Below are 21,724 nucleotides of genomic sequence, written 5' to 3'. Positions count from 1 at the left end.
AAATTCTTAGCCCAAGAGCAGGTCGGCCCTCCTTGCTACAGTCCAAAGGCCCATATGCCCACTTGGATCTTTTTACTCCCCACAGATGTTCTATACTACTATTTAAAGGGCTTTTCTTATTTGGGATCTTCATTTTTTTTTTTTCAAAAATGCCACTATACTCTTATGTTTAAGTAGAGACAAAACTCAGGGAATGTCTGGTTTGGTGGATTTTAGGGAGGATGAAAAAAAAAAGTGAAAAATAAGAGAGAAAATGAGTGGGAAGGGTGTTTGGTTGAGAGGGAAAGGAGGAGAGAAAAGTGATGAGGCTCACAAGTTTTCTCTCCTCCCCTTTAAAATACAATCTCTCAAAATTGGAGAGAAAATTAGAGTGAATTTGGTTTTTTTTTTCTTTTTTTCTTTCTTTGGTTTTGTTAGGTGGTGGATTCTTCTTCTTTTCCTTCTTTTTTTTCTTAATTTTTATTTTTATTATTTTTTTAAGAAAACACTTTTAGACGATTTCTTATACTATTTTTAGTAATGTCCACTTCTATCTATACACAATTTTTTTTTTAAAACTATAATGTTTTACCTTTTGTTTTATTTAAGAGGGACATGATGGTAAATCTATACAAACTTTATTTTCAACCAAACTAAAAAGTTTTTCATCCCTCCACTTTTCCACCCTCTCAACCAAACACAAATGAAAAACTAAAAACTTTTCTATCCTTCCATTTTTCCATCTTCCCTCTATTTTCTATCCTCTCACTTTTTTATCCTCCCAACCAAACGAACTCTAAAGTACAATCCGGTAGAAATACATCTCTAATTTTCACTAAAACATTGCGTAAAAAATATGGTTATTATATTGTTGATTTTCAAATTTTTTTTATCCGCTTATAAATTAGATTTTTAAAATAAAAATTATATATACAAAATAAAAACATAGGTTTTTTTTTCTACAAAAAAAGCCTCTATCACATGTACAAAGCGTGTGTAATGAGGCCAGTTTCTATTAACCTTTAAGGAAAAATCAAACATACATGTGGGGATGAAATTTGGTTATACAATGGAAAACCGCAACAAAGACTTAAAATTACTAACTAAAATGGTCAACTAGTAAAAAAGAATACCTTAGACCAACCAATACCATCCGAATGGGAGTGGCTAAGAAGATTCCAATGGTTAAATCAAAAAATCAATGAAGAAGATGATTGGTGAAAGACGAATACAATGCATAATAAAAAAAAAATGCAAGGCATACTTGGTCTGGCTGAGTGAACGTGTATTTAATTATTTATGTAGTATTTGGGAGAAGTTTTGACAAAAAGTCTCCCTAGAACCGAATTGCCATAAAACTTGCTAATAAGCGGCCTACAGGCTACAACTAATTGTCTCCTCAAGTTTTTTTTTTTTTTTTTTGAGATAGTTGTCTCCTCAAGTTGACTGAAGAGTTTTGTGTCGATTTAGCATCTTGATCAACCTAAAACTAGGCAATACGCATACTAGTTGGTTGTCACCTCAAGCTAGATAAAGGGATGTATCAAGGACTTATTGTGGAGTGTGGACTATAAAAAGTTGAAAGTCATATTTATTATCTTATTAAATGTCTAATAGCTTTTTTTTTATTTTTTTATTTTATACATGGTAGAATTTTACTCTAGCCTTTGTCCCTCGTACCCCACAAGTAAGGGTGGCAAAATTGGACACGACCCGAGAACCTGACACGACACGACATGAAATTAGCAAGTTATGGGTTTAAGCTTAATGAGTTCGTGTCATGTTCGGGTTGACACGATGAACCCGTTTGATAAACGGGTTGGGTTAGGGTTCAACTTATGGAACCCGTTTGACCCGTATAACCCGTTCAATTAAATGAAATTTTACCAATATACCATTCAAACTATAGGTATATAAACTTATTAATTGTTGTAGTTTATTTTCTTTGATGTATTGTGATTGATTATTTATGATATTGAGATATGCTTTAGTTTCAAATGATTATTTGTGATATAATTACTTATTAATTCTGAATTTTATATTTAAAATATTTATTTGTTTGTTTTTCTATAAATGTTTTTCTTCATTTTGATAAAATCAGATAAACAGGTCGACACGATTGACCCGTTTAATAAATGGGTCGTGTTAGGGTTGAGAAATCTTGACCTGTTTAATAAACATGTCGGGTTAGTGTTGAACCATATAGTCGGATACGTATGAGTTGACACGACACGAACCCGACCCATAAACACGAATTGCCACCCCTACCCACAAGCACTTATACTTGTGAAGTGACCATCATACCAAGGGTGTGCGGTGGTATTAAATATCTAATAGCTAAAAAATAACAAGTATTAACAAGTAAAAAAAAATCAAAGAGAGAGAGAGAGAGCATCCAAGATCCCAAACAATCATTTAGGTGTGTGTAGCTAAATAACATAATAGCACCCTAATCCCGATGTCCAAACTAATAGATTTGGGTCCTAAACACTACGCAATCAAAGTGTCATGCCAAATCCAATATAAGTTAGGTAGTTATTTTAGATTTTCGGTTCTTTGAGGTAACTTTCAATTTCAAACAAGCTAGTTTTCTGTTCTATATTTTTTGTTTGATATAAATTTTGGATCCAAACTTCCAAATCTAATATATATAATTAAAGATATTTATTATTTTAAGGGGGACATGGCCCTTTTAGACTTATAAGTAGCGGGGCTAGGAATTTGTCTTTTGGGAGGCCAAGCAAAAAATAAGATGATTAACTATTTTTTCCATAGATATATATATATATATATATATATATATATATATATATATATATATATATATATATGAGTGCAACTTTTGTCCAATGCCTCTAGTATACTAGACCCATTGCGATCATGATACTTGTCCATTTTTTGATACGTGTCATGATCGCAGTTAGTCTAATGTCATAGAATACTGGACAGTATATATATAACATTCTATTTTAGGAAGATTTTTATTGAAAATTGAAAAAACTGTCAAAAAGTTTGACAACTTGTTAGGGGCGATTTTTGCGCGTAACCATGTGCCTTCCACTAGAGGGGTTACTTTGTTAGGTCCAAATTTGTTTTAGGGAGTTCAACCCAAAACTCGACATTGGGTCACATAGACCAATAACTTTCAGTGCATTTTTAAGCTTACAAAATAGATAAAACCCAAAGTCTAAGAATCGTGATAATGGTTTAAATAAATAAATAATATGTTTAGTGGAATAGATTTAATTAAATGATTAGTTGAACATCATTATTATGTATATTAAGTGATATCCAATATTAGAAAGTAATTAATTAAATGTCATATATCTAGTGAGATGAATCCAAAATAGTTCATATCCAGCTACAAGTCATGGTTCATGTTCAACATAATAAAGTATGTTCAGCAATAGTCTATGTCCAAATAATATATGTCAAATAGTTTATATTCAACTGTGGTTCATATCCAAATAATATATATATTCAGCTATGGTTTATGTCCAAATATTACATATCCAATAATGGTTCATGTCAAAGTAATATATGCCCAATAGTAGTGAGATGGATTCAATTTATTATTACATATGTTCATTAGTAAAATATTAGTGAATCCATGTTTTAATAGTAAGAGATTAACGGAGTAATTTGCATTTTGTGGTATAATGATAATGAAACAATACGTACTCAATAATGTAACTTTATAGATTAAGAAATAAGTGGTCTCAATTATAACATCACTTTATATGGCATGTGGGTCTAGCCTATAACATTACACTTTTTTTCCTTTATTGGGTTATTGAATTTTTTTTTAAAAAAATATTATACTCTTCATTTTTTTTCCCAGCGTGAACAAAATTTTCAAAAAAATTTAGATAGAACAAGAGCAGTAAAATAACCCTAAAAAAAAAAAGAAAAAGTGCAGTAAAATAAAATATGTATAACCTTACAATTTTTTATTGTTTTTTTTTTTTGGGGGTCAAAAAGGACTCTGAACTGAGTTTCCAATTAATTCAGATATACACAAATCATTCGCTTTCCTTACTCATACCTTCGAACTCGTCCAGTCGTACTCACTGCTGCGCTCTCCGATCTGCCACTCCACCTCCATGACTTCTTCTCCTTTCGATTTTTGAAGTTCCGAAGCTAAGCCGAAACCAAATCCGACCCGAGTTGGTAGCTGAGACTGTCGTCTTTGTGAAATGGGTAAAACAACATCCTCTCTTCTTCTTATATGCAATCGTTTGATTATTAGAGCAAGCCTTCCATTTCGTGGTTTACTTCTTATCATTATTGTTCTACTATTAGAGAAAATGCGAAAACCCCGTATCAGAACCAGAATCAGTTGTTGAAATCAGTGAGAGATCACTGCAAATCTGGAACCTTTAAGAATCTTGATCATGCTTTAGGCCTGTTTGATACAATGCTTCACATGCACCCTTTGCCTTCCATTGTCGAGTTTACTCAATTGTTGGGTGCCATTGCAAGAATGAAGCATTACTCTGTAGTCGTTACTCTAATCAAACGAATGGAATCATTCGGAATCTCTCCCAATGTTTATACTCTCACTGTTTTGATTAATTGCTACTGCCATCTGAACTGGGTCGATTTTGGTTTCTCTATCATAGCAACAATTTTGAAACTTGGATATCAACCAAACCATATAACTCTAACCACTCTTGTCAAGGGGCTTTGTCTTAGAGGTAATATTTCTGGAGCTGTGAGGTTGGTAGAAGAAATGGAGAACAAAGGGTACCAACCTAATGCAATTACTTGTGGGACGATAGTAAACGGTCTGTGTAAGAATGGCCAAACTGGTGTGGCTATTAAGTTGCTCAGGATGCTTGAAAAAAGGAATTTTGAACAAAATGTGGTGCTTTATAACATGGTCATTGACAGTTTATGTAAGGACAAATTGGTAACTGAGGCTTTGAACCTTTTATCAGAAATGATGAGTAAAGGCATTCAGCCAAATGTTGTCACTTACAGTTCCTTAGTTCAAGGACTATGCAATTTTGGTCGGTGGAGGGAGGCTGCTACCTTGTTGAATGAGATGGTTCAAAGGAAGATCATGCCAAATGTGCAAACCTTCAACATATTGGCGGACACACTTTGCAAGAAAGGGATGTTGACTGAGGCAAAAGAAATTTTTGAAGTGATGATTCAAAGAGGCATTGAGCCTGACAAATTCACTTACAATTCTTTGATTGGTGGTTATTGTTTGCAAAACCAAATGGATGAGGCAGTTAAGACGTTTAATATGATGGTTGAGAAGGGTTGTTCACCATATGTGTTTAGCTTTACCATATTGATAAATGGATATTGCAAAAATAAAAAAATTGATGAGGCAATTTGTATCTTTCATGAAATGTCCAACAAGGGAGTGATTCCAAATGTTGTGACTTACAGCACTCTTATCGATGGGTTTTTCAAAGTGGAGAGACCCCAGGCTGCACTGGAGCTATTCCATAAGATGCGAGCTTGTGGCCAACATCCAAATCCCCAAACCTATGCCATCTTGTTAGATGGATTTTGTAAAAATAGACGAACTGCTGAGGCAATGGCATTGTTTCAGGAGATGGAAGAAAAAAAGTTGGACCATAATATTGTGTTTTACAACATCTTGATTGATGGTTTCTGCAATGTTGGGGAACTTACAACTGCAAGAGAAATCTTTAGTGGTCTTCCTGCAAAAGAGTTGCAACCGAATGTTCAGACTTACAATATAATGATCAAAGGATTTTGCAAGAATGGACTGGTTGAAGAAGCGAATGAGCTGCTTGAGAAAATGGATAGCAACGGTTGTTCACCTAACGAGCGCACGTATAACACAATAATTCAAGGGTTATTGCAACATAGTGAGACATCAAAGGCAGTGAAATATCTCAAGATGATGGTTGACAAGGGATTTTCAGCAAACGCAACAACTGCTGCCATGTTTATTGACTTGCTGTTGTCTAATCAAGTAGATGAAAATATTCAAGAGCTGCTTCCAAAGTCTGGGTGAAGGTTATTTAGTTTCTCAATATCAAAGAAAACTTTTATATTTCAACCTATCACTAGTCATTATGTGAGTGGTATATTTGCTTTGAGTAAAATTCTATACATTTTATGAGATGGTATTTCTTTTCATTTATGTGCCCAAGCAAGTGAGCTTATTGAGAAAATGGATGGGGAAAATTGTTCACCTGATAATTGCACATACAACACAATCTTCCAAGGTTTACTGCAACACAATGAGACGTCAAAGGCTATGGAACTTGTTAAGATCATGGTTAACAAGGTGTTCTCCGCAGATGCGACCACTGCAACCATGTTGGTTGACTTGCTATCATCTAGTCATGCTGATAAAAATATTCAAGAATTGCTTCAGAAGTTTGTGTGAAGGTTTTTTAGTTTATCAAGATCAATATCAGGGGCAACTTTCATATTTTTACTCATCACAACTCAATATGTAAGTGACGTGTATTGGCTTCATATAAATTCTATAATTTTTACAAGCTGATATATCTTTCCATTTATGTTGATAAGACTATTTGTTCCTTTAACAGTTTTATCTTTTGTTGCAATTTCGTCGTGCACTCATTTTATTGCTTTAAACCTAATTTCACCAATATTGTTTTTCAAATTTTGGTTGATTGGCAGTTGCTAAGTGTTATCCTGTAAAGTGTGACATTTTTGTAGTTATATGTCCATTGGCTACTCGAATTATTGTTTTTGAGACTCACATCTAGTGATTCCCTTCCAATGTTTATAGATCATCTTCTCTTATGTACATAGTATTGAGTTTTCTTTGTACTTTGTTTGCTGCTTTGTGTCCTTTTTGCATGAAGTAATCCTTTTATTTTCAATAAAAAATTTCTTATTATGAAAAAAAGTCTAGCTGTTGCATGTTAAAATGTAATTCAATAAACTATATATTATGCTTAAACGTTATATGTTATTCTCTATGATAAGGTGCAGTGAATGCCTTACTCATATTTCTAAGCTGAACATAGCCTACTTTCATAGGAACCTATTTAGACCAGTGTAGCTTGAATAGCTTCTCAACTTAAGGAAGTTGCTTCTTTCTCCATCAACTTGAAGATAGGAAATTTAGATTTCATTCTGGTACAAAAGCAACTTGATAGTTTGTTGATCATGAAATACAGTGTCAATATCTTTAATGAATGTGGTAGATGCTTTAATGGAGCAGCAACAGGACCCCTACAAAAAAGAAAAAGAAACATGAAAAGCTGTTTTTTATTTGGCATGTAACAGAAAAAGTGCTGACATTGGAGCTTGACTAGTGGTTGGAGAATATTCAATATGCTATGGTTGTTATTTTGAAAAGTTAATGAGTTTTAGCTCAAATGACACTTCCTCCTCCTTTAATTATGGGATGGAGGGTATTGGGTTCAAGATCCACGAGGTGTGTGTGTAACTTATCAATAAAAACAGTTTGTTATTATGAGGAACAGATTTGGCATTTTGTAATGTTAGGAAGACTAGTTACTTAGGGTCCGTTTGGATACAGCTTATTTTGCTGAAAACTGAAAACTGAAAATACTGTAGCAAATAATTGAAAAACGCGGGTTGATTATTTTTGGTCCGAGCACTGTAGCTCAGCTGAAAACGCGTCTTTACTTTTTTTTTTTTTTTTTTCCTTCTATTAACTTCTCAGTCCTCACCCACACTACCTAACGCCTGCGTCTTCGAGAATAGAGTTCCACGCCCGCCAGAGAAAGGAAGAGAGGAAGAACTACATCGGTCTAACGCCAGCGAAGAGCTCAAAATGTAAATCCACAAGGAAAGCAACCCAGTCTGACGCCGGCGAAGATCGGGTCCCTCGGTGGTGGTGGATGCGTTTGATTGGCGGTGGATTTGATGGGTTTTCTGGGTAGATCCATTTGATCGGTTGTGTTTGCTGGGTTTGACCGGTTTGATGGGTTTGATTTTTTTTTTTTTTTCACATGGGTTTGATTTTTTTTTTTCACATGATTTTTATTCATATGGTTTTGGTTTCACTATTTTGATCTTCTGTTTTGATGGATTTGCTGGGTTTGATGAAATTCTGGGTTTGATCGGTGACGAACACGAAGAATGGGTTTGCTGGGTTCATCATGTTCTGGGTTTGAGAATGGGTTTGCTGGGTTTGATCGGTGAAGAACACGAAGAATGGGTTTGCTGGGTTGATTATGTTTTGGGTTTGAGAATGGTTTGCTGGGTTCGATGAAGTTCTGGGTTTGATCGGTGAAGAACACTAAGAACGGGTTTGCTGGGTTCATCATGTTCTGGGTTTGAGAATCACAAAGCTGGGTTTCGATGAAGTTTTGGGTTTGATCGTTGAACGGGTTTGCTGGGTTTCGATGAAGTTTTGGGTTTGCTGGGTTTGCTGCTTTTGGTTTTGGGTTTGAAGTTTTGGGTTTCGATGAAGAACACGAAGAACGCACGGTGCGTTGAAGGAAAAAAACGCTACGCGTTTTCAGCTCAGTCTTGCGTTTAATTGGAAGCAACTGTAGCAGTGGGTCCCACGGATATACAAACGCCAAACGCAAAACGCTCTCTTTAGACGCTATCCAAACGCCACCTTAGTGAATAGCTTATTTACCTAGCAGTTTACTAGCCATTTAAGTAACCTCTTATGATTGTCTATGTAAGGGGCTCTAATATAATATTTCTGGTTTTTGGAATTTTTTAGAAGAATTGCATGCAGCCTGACCTTTAGGTGTGATACTCAAGAATACTAATATATACTTGGTTCATAACTTCATATAGCTTCTTTCTCACTACAGCTAGCTCTACTATGTTTCAACCATTATTCAAAGCTAACCTATCACAGACTGCTAGTTGTCCAAATCAGATGTGACCATCCAACTTGGACTTTATATGCGAAAGACCCAATATTTATTTGCAAAATGGACGATTGTCGCGTGTCACACAAAAAAAGGGTTCTGAACAGTTGTGAAATGAAAGTAGGGGAAAATGGAATTAGTTTGATGCTTTTATGAAATGATAGAAAGTTTATTTGCAATTGGTGATATCATGTGGGAAGGGGAGGAGGTGCCAGACGGCCAGTTTATTTGCAACATAATGCTGAAATATTGTGTTCCAGTAGTGAATCCGAAGGATCTAAAATCAATGATATCCAAACACCAAAACCATATATTAGGGAGTTTAGGGTTCCAAATACATTCAAATACACGAACAAAAAACCGCAAATGAAAGGAAAGAAAGAAGACAATGAAGTTTGAAATTTCAAACTAAAACAAGTTAGAGTTCACAACTTGCCAATCTTGAACATCATGGAAGCAGTCTTGAGCATCGTCTTCGCTAACATCGCCTCTGAACTGAAAAACGAGAGAGAGAATGCAACATTTTTTTTTTCAGCTTTTATACTATAACTTGTTCTATCAGTAATCGGTAAGCCACTAAAACTCAGTTAAACAGACAAGCTTAAAACATTTAGAATTAATGGTCCAGATATGAGTGGGTACCGTAGAATGACCCTTGTTTTTAAAGCTGAAGTCGAACGGTTACATATATGCCACGTAGCTTTGTTTGACGCAAGTCACTTGCCAACACAATCGCGTGCAACGGAAGAGAAAGAGACCAGGCTCCACACATATACATAATATATACTGTGGCTTTTGGAAACCCTAACTCCCACTGTGTCACTCTCTCTTCAAGCCAAGGTACTCTTTCTCTCTGTGATTTTGATATTGATTTTGTTTTTAAGTTTTGGATTTAGCAGCTCTGTTGAAGTATTAGTCTGATTCTCAACTGTTCCTATTTGGTGTTTAGTCTAATAAAGTTTTTATTTCTTCCGAGTTGATATCCATTTCCTGCATAGTATATATGCGATATAGCCTAGGTTCAGTTGGGAGTATCTGATTAAGTTCCCAAGGATTATGGAATTTGGGGGGAAGTGCTATTTGAGCTAGAGCTCATTTCATCGGTTTAGCAATCAAATTATCAAACTAGGCATTTAGATTTAGTGAAGGGCTCTTGCTTTTCTATTTTTTAGATAAAGAAGAATTTGTGGTGAAAATTTAAAAGTGATAAACCTCACCTGCAATTTTTGAGCTTCAGAGGTCAGGTCACCATGTTTTTTTATGCCAACATGGTTTATGTACACATATTTTAGGTGAGATTGTGTATATAGCCTATGTACACGAAGTTCCCTTCTATTCCTTGATAAATGAGAAAATTCAGAAGGAAAGGCATGCTTGTATATACAATTGGAACATAAATCTTTAGTGTCCGCTTTTCTTTACTTCCAAAAATACCCTATTATTCAATTGATTAAAAGTGAGTTAGCAACAAGACAAATTAAGGATATAATGGTTTTTGGGAAATTTAAAATTCAGTTTCAAATTTTATAAATTAGGGAATATACTTAAACTATACCTACTTGCAGTTACAATATATATATATATATATATATATATATATATATATATATATATATATAAGAGCCTCTAAATCCACACATAGTGCATGTGAATAGGGTAGTTTATTTTACTTTATCAGAATAGGTTCTATCAACCTCCAACATGGTATTTACTAGTTGGCTTGTTAACTTGGCATACCTATTGTGTTAAAACAGATACTTTCTCATGCCATTAGCCTAGGTAACACGAGGATAGGAAGGTCTTCCAAGTCCAATTGCTTAATAAAGCAGGGTACATAGCTTCCAATGATTAACCTAGTGAGAAAGTGAAAAGGGAAAATGAGCAGCGCCGCCAAAAACAATGGCACCAATGTAGGAGCAGGAGGAGGTTTCATGTCCAAAATGGATCACTTCCTCTACAGCGGGGACAAGAAGCATGGCGCGGCTGGCATTGCTGTCCTTACTGTCATCTTTGGCATCCCTTGGTACTTCATGAACCGAGGTTTATACTTTCTTTTCTACTGCTGCGTTTTGATTTGGCAACAAAAATAAATAAAATCATTGTTTGGTTGCTGTGAAAATTGCTGGATTGTTAGGGATTATGGAAATATATGGAAAGCATGACTCTTCTAACCTCTCCTATTTTTCATCTAATTAGGACTGCTTTATATTGGATTGAGAATTTCACTACTCTATATTGGATTAGGTTTTAGAGTCTGTACTTAAGGGAAAATTGTGATATTTACCCGATAAATATTATAGATGCAATATGAACTTAATGATTCACATATTGTTACCACTTAGAAATAGTGTCACAAAAAAGAAGAAGAAAGTTATAAGATTGATGCTATCTATGTTAGTTATTACTCTCAACTGTTGTGCAAATTGTCCGCATTTGATTAATTATCTTTGACAAGTACTCTTCCCTAATTATATTTATGGCTGGAAATATATGCACAGAATTAAAAATATAAAAACTAGTTTAGTGTTTTGTTGCCAGGAGATTGGTACATTAGATTATACTCAACAAGAAATTATTATTATTTAAAAAAAAAAAAAAAAAAAAACTTTAAAATGCAACAACGGAAGTACACATTTCAATCTAATACTAGTCTGCACTTTTTAAATTCGATGTTAGCTAAACTGATTTGCATTCATTACCTTTGTTTCTTTGCTTATGTTTTAGCCTGCCACTGTAGACGAAGATGTTTCTTTATTCCAACATATAATTGCTACTTGCTCTCTAGTAAAATGTAAAAACCTTGAGTGCTGGTAAGTGGTAACTGCAATCAGTGAGATGCCTTCCCATGTTTAGTATCTCATATACTTGAGAATTCCTAACATACTAAGTAGTGAGATGTTCATATACATTTGAATCTTATGCTCACTTACGCACTACTAAATTCCTTTGTTATTGAGCATTTAAGCCAAATGGGCTGTTTTGGAACTCAAACAAATGTTGATTATTTATTGTTGTTGATTAGACTAATATAAAGTCCCAAAGTTCCTGTAGATGTTTGCATTTGATTGTAATCTCTTTCTCCTAGACCATTCCTTTTGGTCTCATTGAGCTTTTGGCTCTTATATGCAACTGGGTTGCTAAGTTATACAGGTGCTATGTATGACATAGTCTGATCCATCCATGCGTGCTCCATATGGCTTAGTGTGATTTGGCTAACGCAATAAGGGTTCATCAATCATCATCTGCTTCAGACTCTCAAAGGCTCTCTTACACTCTTCCAATCAGTGCAATGCCACTCTTTGAATTTAGCAATCCTCTTCGAGAAATTTATGAAAAATCTTCAGTTATAGTTCATGAGCTCTAAAATTGATCTTAGCCACTCTTTGATGGCTATAGTGCCGGTCCAATATCATAGGAATTGGATCTCCATCTGTCCAAGGAGCATTTCTTATTCGTCATACAGAGGCGAATCTTCCCGTAATACCTTAAAAATGGTCCAGTGGTGGCTACATGGTCATTTATGGGATAGTTATATCCCACAATCAGTAAATCACCAATGGTCCAAGTATGGGTAGAGTAGCTTTCTTTATAGAAGATACCAGCATTAGAGGATGCTAGCAGTCCATTGTACAGGTAATAACATTATTGACCACCAAGGTGAGTGGTCCAATGGTAAAGTCTTCCAATGTGGTCTGGTCGGGGTTAACATCCTGAGTTTTGAATCTTTATGGGGTTGAGGTTAAGGCATTAAGCTATGCCTGAACCCCCCCTGAGGGAGCTCACTTGTCCTCCAATCCCCCATCGCCCTAACTAGGCTTCTTAGGCTTTGGTTCCTCAGCGAGTAGGTGCTGCTATGATTGCGCCTAGGCAAGATCTTCTACAAACTGGTTACTTCCCTTACCCATTTTTCTTGAGCCAAAAAAAATAAATTAATACCATTACTATATAAGCAAGCATTGCCTTCCCCGTGGCTGCAAATTCTCATTATCACAGATTGCCTCCTTTCAAATTGCAATGTTTTGGTCCAGTGTTTGTAGATTTCTGTAAACCGTCTTTTAATCTATACAATTAACAATTTCTAATTGAATTTGTACTTTGGACTATGGTTGTTATGTGTTACTCATATTTTTAAATTAGTATGAATTGTGCTATGCGACTTCATTTACCTCTTTGATAATTGCTAAGAAGAAAAATCAATTCTTTATACTAATGTAGGAAAAATTGGGAATTTGAGGTTGTTAAGGTTTTGGAGGTTCTGTGGATCTAGGGTTTAGAATTGTCAAAAAAAGGTTAGGGCTCAAAATTTGAGAGGGTTTGATGAGTTTTTTTTTTTTTTGGCTATATGATAAAGAACATGGGTTTTTAAGATTTTTGATCAATAAGAGGAAGGACTTGAATTGGGGTTCTAAGAAATAAGGAAAATTGACAAATTTATAGTGTTCAAGGGCTGTATGAACATTATTTGTGAACAATACCACAAGAAAGAATAAAGGAAAGAGGGAAGAAAATGGGAGGGCGAAAAAGGAACAATTAGGCCAATGTGTCTCAATACTCACTAATATTTTTATTAATCAGCTACATCTATATTTTTTTTTTTCGTATACATTGAACATAAATATGTATAATAACTCTTTCTTGCAGTGTTAGGATTCCTAATTTGACTAGTTAACTGAAAAACCTAATAAGGTAGTAATAACTAATTAAAGACTAACTTGGATTCAAAGAAAATAAAATCTAAGATACCTAGGATGTCCTATAGAATTTTAGATTCAATCAAATTATCAAAATGCCCTTAATTTTTACAGTTTTATCCTTGAATACAAAATTGACCATATTTTATTAAATAAAAACCCAACTTGTACTTTTAGAATCACGTGACTTGTACTTCAATTGAATTTTATACGTAGATCCCATAAAATAAAATCTTGAATGGACAATTTATGTAGTAGAAATTTAATCTTCCATGACTGCATTATATATGTTCTTCCTATTAAAATTATTGAAGCACTATTCTATGGTAGGAGTAAATGTCAGGCTCGGAATATATCTGGGACCCATTTCAGTATGCTAATTGTGGTTTAAAAGTATTGGAAACTTGTAATAGTGGTCTCTTTTTTAGTGTTTCATGTAGTGCAGCTCATTCATGCATTATAACCTGTGTTGCTTATATGAAAATTAATGAGACTATTGTCATGTTAGTGTTTCTTACTGTTAGTTACTTAGTGTTTCTTACTGTCTGTTACAACACTTATTGGCCCAAATTATCTTGTTGTACCATGTGAAAGTATCTTTGACAAATGGAGGTTATAGGAAGAAAATTAATGAGACTATTGTCATGTTAGTGTTTCTTACTGTTAGTTACAACACTTATAGGCCTAAATTATCTTATTGGCCTATATCTCAACAACCTACTTAGGCGGATGATAAACCAAAACAAGGAAACATTTGCAGCATAACCAAGCTATAACTAAACACTGCAACAATAGCTTCTCAACATTTTCATTCCACTGCCCTTGAACATACAACAGCATTACATAATAACTACTTAAAATCTTTCCTAAAGCTGAAGTCTTGCACATAGAAACATTAGAGGACACTTGTGGACTCCGTGGAAACATAGCTACAATAGGTGCTTTGCTAACCTACAACAAGAGTGGACTTCAAACTTTCTATTTTCCATTAAATTCCAAACCTTGTCAACCTCCCCTCCAAGATGAACCTTCACTGAATCTAACAATTAAGAAAAGGAAGGCATTAATTCTAGCTCCCCCAACTCTGCTCTGTTCAGCAAATCTTTAGCTATGATGAATATTCTCCAATGCAACCAAATAAAAAGCCAATTTGGTAATCTTACCAAATTTGCCTACCAGATCCTTATAATGTTAGAAATACAAAAACATTGACCTTGCAAGTTGTAATTTTTTTGAATCCATCAAAGTTTAGGTTTTAGAGCCAAAATACTTACATCTAGCCAAAATAAGGAAGATAGTTATCTATATTTTGCTAAGCAAACCGAGAATCCATGTTTTGTGCATTTTAGTTTTAAAGTTAGTTTGAAGGACTTTGCAACAACTATTGTAACATGAAGTATCTTAGTTGGATTTATTAACTGGTGTCCAGTTAGTGTTGGACTCGAAGTATAGAGTGCCTTCCAAATGCATATATTATGGAAGAGTCATTGTGGTAAGGTGATTTCCTTGTAGCAGTTAAAAGGTATATGTTGTGCAGATCAATAAACTGAAAAGGTTCAGGGGCATTAAGGAATTGGTAGTGGTAGCCTACTTTAGTAAAATTTGGAGAAAGAAGCTTTGGGTGAAACTGTATTCATTACTTGTTAAAAATGATGCCATTTATTTAGCAGAGAAGATACATAATAGGTTTTTGTGTATTTCTATTGACAAACAAACCTTAATCAAGCAGAAAGCAAGCATTGCACTGTGCTTTTAAGAGTGTATACATATTCTCTCTTTGTCATAACTTTGCTTTCTTTTTGACAAATTTTCATATCTCTACTGATTGGAGCAGAGCTTAAGCAGAAAGCTGGTTCATATATTGGCTGGGATTTTTTTCATGGTTTCTTGGCCAATTTTCAGGTATTGCTTCCCTCTGTATATGAAATCCTAACTGGTTTTATTCATAAAAAAATACTAGTGGTTTGAACTGCCGTTTTCCTTAACCACTTCAGCTGGTCATTTTAATCCTAGTATAGCACCACAACAGAGGCTCGGTACTTTGCTTGTTTAGTTCCTCTTGTGTATTGTTTGAGGCTTGTCATCCGCGGCCTCTCATTGGCTTCTGATGAAGGGCTCATAAAATCTGTCACTCGAGAAGGAAAACCAGCGTAATTTTTTCAGTCATCATTACAAAGCTATTTGGATTTTTTGTGACAATAGAGACAAGTAATTTCACTTCAATATCAATATTTTTGCAGGGAGTTGCTTAGAGGTCCTTTGTATTATGTTCTGATATTGATTTTATGTGCTCTTATCTTTTGGCATGTCTCCGGTTGGAGTGATCTCGCTGGCAATGATGTGTGGTGGTGATGGTAATACTTCTTCCATCATCCAAATTCAGCTGCCCCCGACTCCTTCCAGTTACTAATTTTCAACTTGGTGGCTTATGGGTATTGCCAATATCATAGTTAGAAGATTTGGGTCCTTGAAGATTCCTTATAATCAGCAGAAGAGTTGGGCAGGTAACATATCCATGTTTATTTTTGGATTCCTGATTTCCATCAGCTGAGTTTGAAACCATCATTGTGGTCAACCAAATAGGTTATCAAAATTTAGATTGCTTTGTATGGATTTTGGCATTGACATGAAAATTATCTTTATAATGTAGGATGCTGCAATACTATTCAGTTCTGGGATATTTACATTTGGATTGGGTCCAAACAGTGCAAAAGGTCGCTCTAGTTTCTTTGGTGGCAACTGTGGTGGAGTCCCTTCCAACGACGGAGGTAGTAGATGACAACATATCTGTTCCTTTAGTAAGCATGGCAGTGGCGTTTTCGATGTTTGGTTATTAGCTTGTTGCACCCTTTTTTTCTCTTCCCCTTCCATTAGTCCCATTATTGATATGTTTAGTTTTTCATTTTTTGTCTATTGCGGGTATCCTTAAATGCCCTTTAAATCATTGCCTCTGTGAAATACGTGTTAATATAATGAAATTAATTAAACAAATACAAAGCTTCTCTTTTATTCTTGATCCCAATGAACCCGTGATCACATAGTTTATTACTTCACTGTCTTGAGTTTCAATATGAATCCTATTGCTTTATTTCAGATTTAAGGACCCTTGCTTCAACATGATTCAACAAAATAGTCTTATTCCAAACTATTTGGACTTGACCATGTGGAGTTCATCTGTTTGTTTATAACCCTTTTAATTTTGTATTTTCATGTACAGCTTATCTATATGACTGTTTGATTTGTACCTTTTCTTTTTAGTGTTCTTGAATACTCCTGTTTCTTATTGCTTCATCTCATACAAATGGGGGTATTCCAGACCATTTTCCCCCCATAATTTGATAGTAGACAAGCAAGATGTCCACTGGGCTAACTCTTTTGCTTATTAGACCATCATGTTTTTTAGGCAGTTTTTGTCTCGTACGTAATGAGAAAAGATGAACCAAGTACAGAAAGCAAAATAGTTTAAGGTTACTTTTAAATCAGTCCCTTGTTTTTCAATACTTGCAATATCGATGTCAAAGTGCTCCATTCATCATGGTTTGTCACGTTTTCACTCTTAATTAATCTGCCTAAAATTGACGTTTTTATATTTTTTTTCTATCCAAAATTTCATTTTTGTTTACGTTAACACTTAACGTAATATTTTAACGGATGTTAATAGAAGGACTACATTGATATTGCTGTCATAGTGGAAGATGTAAGTTGTAAGGTTTTGAAAGTTCAGGGACTGATTTAGAAGTAACATCAAATTTAGAGAATGTAAATAGTATCTTAGTCTATTTCTTATAATGAATTAATAATGTAATAAGCACAATGTGATTGCACCCAAAGTTGTTGAAAAAAAACGCGTTACACTGAGCCATATATATCTTTGCTACAGGCACATGGAACAAGCTTATCGAAGCCTTTAATCCCATAAATCTTTGGCTCATTTATAATGGTTCAAAGTTCAAACCTTAGATAATTGATCATAAGTACAAAACCTTTTTTAAAGGGAGGGGATTTTGAGATTGAGAGGACATGCCATGGCATTTAATTTGGGCTATTCTGGCCTGTCACAATAAACTACAAGCTTCACCTAATGTTTGTTTAAATAAGCCGAAGTACTTCTGTGTAGCTGATCTTTGTCAAAGTTTAAAGCCCAAACCTAAGCTTGTGCAAAACTAACTGCAAGCCAGGCCTGACTCCAATGGAACTTCAGTCACTTTAAGCCCAATTGGTTTGTTATAGTTTAATTCATTCTCAAAATAGTCGAAGCCAGTTTTGAGTTCTTGTTCAACCCCATAAAGATTAGGATAAGCAACATCAACTCTTTTTTTTCAGACCATCTCATAATGCCTTCATGAAAAGAAGGTAAAGCTTGGTTTTTATACCACAAGAATTTAGGTCTTGAAATCGAGACCAAATTAGTCTAATGCAAGAAATAAAGGAAGAAAGTCTAAAACATTAGTAAGGTCATTGGCCACCAGCGATTCGATGTTTAAATCAGATTTCTTTCTTTCTTTCTTTTAGTGGATAAATGGGTTATACTCAAAAGGTATATATATTTTTACTTCATGTTCACCTCCTTTTAAGGTTGTAGTGCTTATTACTTTTTGGGAAAAAGTTAACAAATACATTAAAGGTATTGGTTTTGGAAATATTTTTAGAAAATTTTATGGTAGGAAAAAAAAAAACTGATTTTTTTGACAATATTTCTCATGAACATGGTACTAAAACTTTCTTAAAATGGTCCATTAATAAATATCCTAAGGAAATACAAAAAAAAAAAAAAAAATACAGACAAATAAATAAATTCCTAAGGACGCTCTATTTTCTTTTGGTCCATTTTCATACATGAGTTATATTGATAGAGTTATATGGTTTGTAACAGTTGATAAACGAATACATTAAAGGTATTGGTTTTGGAAATATTTTTAGAAAATTTTATGGTAAGAAAAAAAAAATTGATTTTTTTTACAATATTTCTCATGAACATGGTACTAAAACTTTCTTTAAATGGTCCATTAATAAATATCCTAAGGAAATACAACAAAAAAAAAAAAATACACACAAATAAACAAATTCCTAAGGACACTCTATTTTCTTTTGGTCCATTTTCATACATGAGTTATATTGACAGAGTTATATGGTTTGTAACAGTTGATACGTGATTTGAATGTCGTGCGTTCAACCCATGTTAGGTCCTGATTTGTTGCCGAGCAAATAAATTTTGCTATGCTTAGCTTATCCCTATATCTCAACAACATTATTTTTATGTTGATACATGGGCTATGTATTTAGAATAAAAATATTGTTTCTAGTTTTGCTAAGATATCATGATAACTAAATATTTGATCTAGAGATCAAAGGCTATTAAGACCATGTATCTTCGCCCTTCAAATTTCAGGGTAATATCTTATAGAATATATAGTGACTCACAGTATGTGAAGCTCGTGTGTTGTGATGAAATGACTATATAAAGGCACTTTATAAGACAATTTTCCTTAAATTTAGACATCTTAAATAGATGCCCAAAATGCCTCATACATAGTGAGCCCAACCTCTCTTGAGATATATCAAAATGGCACCCCTCCTAAATGTTTGTATAATTAACTCTCTCCTTGAGGTTTCTACAATTACAACAGATAAGTCCATGCCAAATTTTCATAACATAATATTTTACAACTTAAAAAAAATAAATCCTATCCAACAAATATGGACGAAGTGACACTTTCTCCTTGAAGTGTGTAAAAATAAGTAAGAATTTTTTTTAATTTAAAAATATAATATTTGGTTAGCTAAGTTAATGCATGAAAGTATATAGATTACTGTTTCATTTATAAAAACCTTAAATGAGAGAGTGTCTTTCAATAAATCTTAAGAGAGATTGGTGCAATTTAGGATCCGTTTGGGAACAACTTATCTAATTTTTTACTGAAATCTTTTTATTAAAAGTGTACTAAATTATACTTGTACCTTGAAAAATTTTAGAAAAGATGGGAAAAGCTAAAGTTGTACATAAAAGTTAAAACTTAAAACTAATGCCAAATTCACCCTTAGTCTCTTTCTTTTTTTTTTTTTTTTTTTTTTTTTGGGGGGCAGGAAAGGATTAGAACTTAGATTAGCAGTTAACAAGTCTGTTACAAAATCTATTAGCCTTATCATAGGCCAATAATAAACTTACCCTCTCTCTCTCTCTCTCTCTCTCTCTCTCTCTCTTTTGTTTTGTTTTGTTTTTGTAAGTCAAAATTCATTAATCAAAGAAGGGAATAAACCAACCCATATAACATACATGACTTGGGCCAAAATCATCTTAAAAAAAAAAGGGACAAAGAGGCACGTCCTAGAGAATATGGACCAAACTCCATTATGACAGGAGGTTTATAGTGCTCCAAACATGAATTGACAAATTAACAAGGGGGAAACTACATTTTTTTTTTCTTTCTTGTGCTCAAAACTGGGAAAATAAATCCTGTACTTTTATCTATAAAAAAAAAAAACTTCATAAATAAACTCACCTCTGTCGATCGGTTTCAAAAATTGGGTTGAACCCCAAGAACTATAATATTTTACCCTCTTTTGCTATAATATTTATAGGTTAAAAAATTTAACTATATTAGATGATTAATTTTAGTTACAGTATTTATTCATGATATAATATTATATTTCAATATTCCTCAAAAAAAAAAATCAATATTGTTGCAATACATGTAAATTAATTGGATTTAAAAGACTGGAGCTATTTTCAATTAGCCCAATCCTAAACGCGCATCAAACCCAATATCATTCTAGCCTAGTCCAAAATGTGCGTGAAGTGCCAAAACATTATATGTGTGTTGAAAATAATGAGGTCAAATCTTATTTGATTTTAGAATTTTATTTTCTCTTTTAGAAGCTATTTTAGTCCGATTTTATAAATAATAATAAAAAAAAGACGAAGATGAATCATATTCAAGAATATATATTTTTTTAGAGAGTTTCAATTCATGACATTCGTTAACGAGCTTTTTGAACATCCTTTAAAAGCTTTTTGAATTTAGCAATCCTCTTTAAGAAATTTATGAAAAATGTTCAGTTATAGTTCATGAGCTCTAAAATTAATCTTAGCCACTCTTTGATGGCTATAGTGCCGGTCTAATATCATAGGAATTGGATCTCCATCTGTCCAAGGAGCATTTCTTGTTCGTTATACAGAGGTGAATCTCCCCTTAATACCTTAAAAATGGTCCAGTGGTGGCTACATGGTCATTTAATGGGATAGTTGTAGCTCACAATCAGTAAATCACCAATGGTCCAAGTATAGGTAGAGTAGCTTTCTTTATGGAAGATACCAGCCTTAGAGGATGCTAGCAGTCCATTGTCCAGGTAATAACATTATTGACCACCAAGGGTAAGTGGTCCAATGGTAAAGTCTTCAATGTTGTTTGGTCGGTGTCAACATCTTGAGTTTTGAATCTTTGTGGGGTTGACGTTAAGGCATTAAGCTATGCCTGAACAACACCACCCCCCCCCCCCCCCCCCCCCCGAGGGAGCTCATGTGTCCTCCAATTCCCCCATTCCCCTAACTAGGCTTCTTAGGCTTTGGTTCCTCAGCAAGTAGGTGCTGCAATGATCACGCCTAGGCAAGATCTTCTACAAACTGGTTGCTTCCCTTACCCATTTTTCTTGAGCCAAAAAAATAATAATAATAACATTACTATATAAGCAAGCATTGCCTTCCCTGTGGTTGCAAATTGTCATTATCACAGATTTCCTCCTTTCAAATTGCAATGTTTTGGTCCAGTGTTTGTAGATTGCCATAAACCATCTTTTAGTCTATACAATTAACAATTACTAGTTGAATTTGTACTTTGGACTATGGTTGTTATGTGTTGCTCACATTTTTAAATCATTATGAATTGTGTTATGCGATTCCGTTTACCTCTTTGATAATTGCTAAGAAGAAAAATCAATCCTTTATACTAATGAAGGAAAAATTGGGAATTTGAGGTTGTTAAGGTTTAGGAGGTTTTGTGGATCTAGGGTTTAGAATTGTCAAAAAAAGGTTAGAGCTCAAAATTTGAGAGGGTCTGATGAATTTTTTTTTTTGGCTATATGATAAAGAACAACATGGGTTTTTAAGATTATTGATCAATAAGAGGAAGTACTTGAATTGGGGTTCTAAGAAAAAAGGAAAATCGAGAAATTTATAGCGTTCAAGGGCTGTATGAACATTATCTGTGAATAATACCACAAGAAAGAATA

General features: G+C 34.1%; 1 pseudogene; it reads left to right on the top strand.

Moving 5' to 3' along the window:
- Positions 1 to 4,004: 4,004 nt before the first annotated feature.
- LOC142615663 (uncharacterized) lies at positions 4,005 to 16,520 on the top strand (annotated as a pseudogene).
- The last annotated feature ends 5,204 nt before the right edge of the window (positions 16,521 to 21,724 follow it).

The sequence above is a fragment of the Castanea sativa genome, chromosome 11 (genome assembly GCF_040712315.1).
Source record: "Castanea sativa cultivar Marrone di Chiusa Pesio chromosome 11, ASM4071231v1".
In the NCBI taxonomy this organism is placed as follows: Eukaryota; Viridiplantae; Streptophyta; class Magnoliopsida; order Fagales; family Fagaceae; genus Castanea; species Castanea sativa.
The sequence above is the reverse complement of the archived record's forward strand: the minus strand, read 5'-3'. Positions and strand labels throughout refer to the sequence as shown.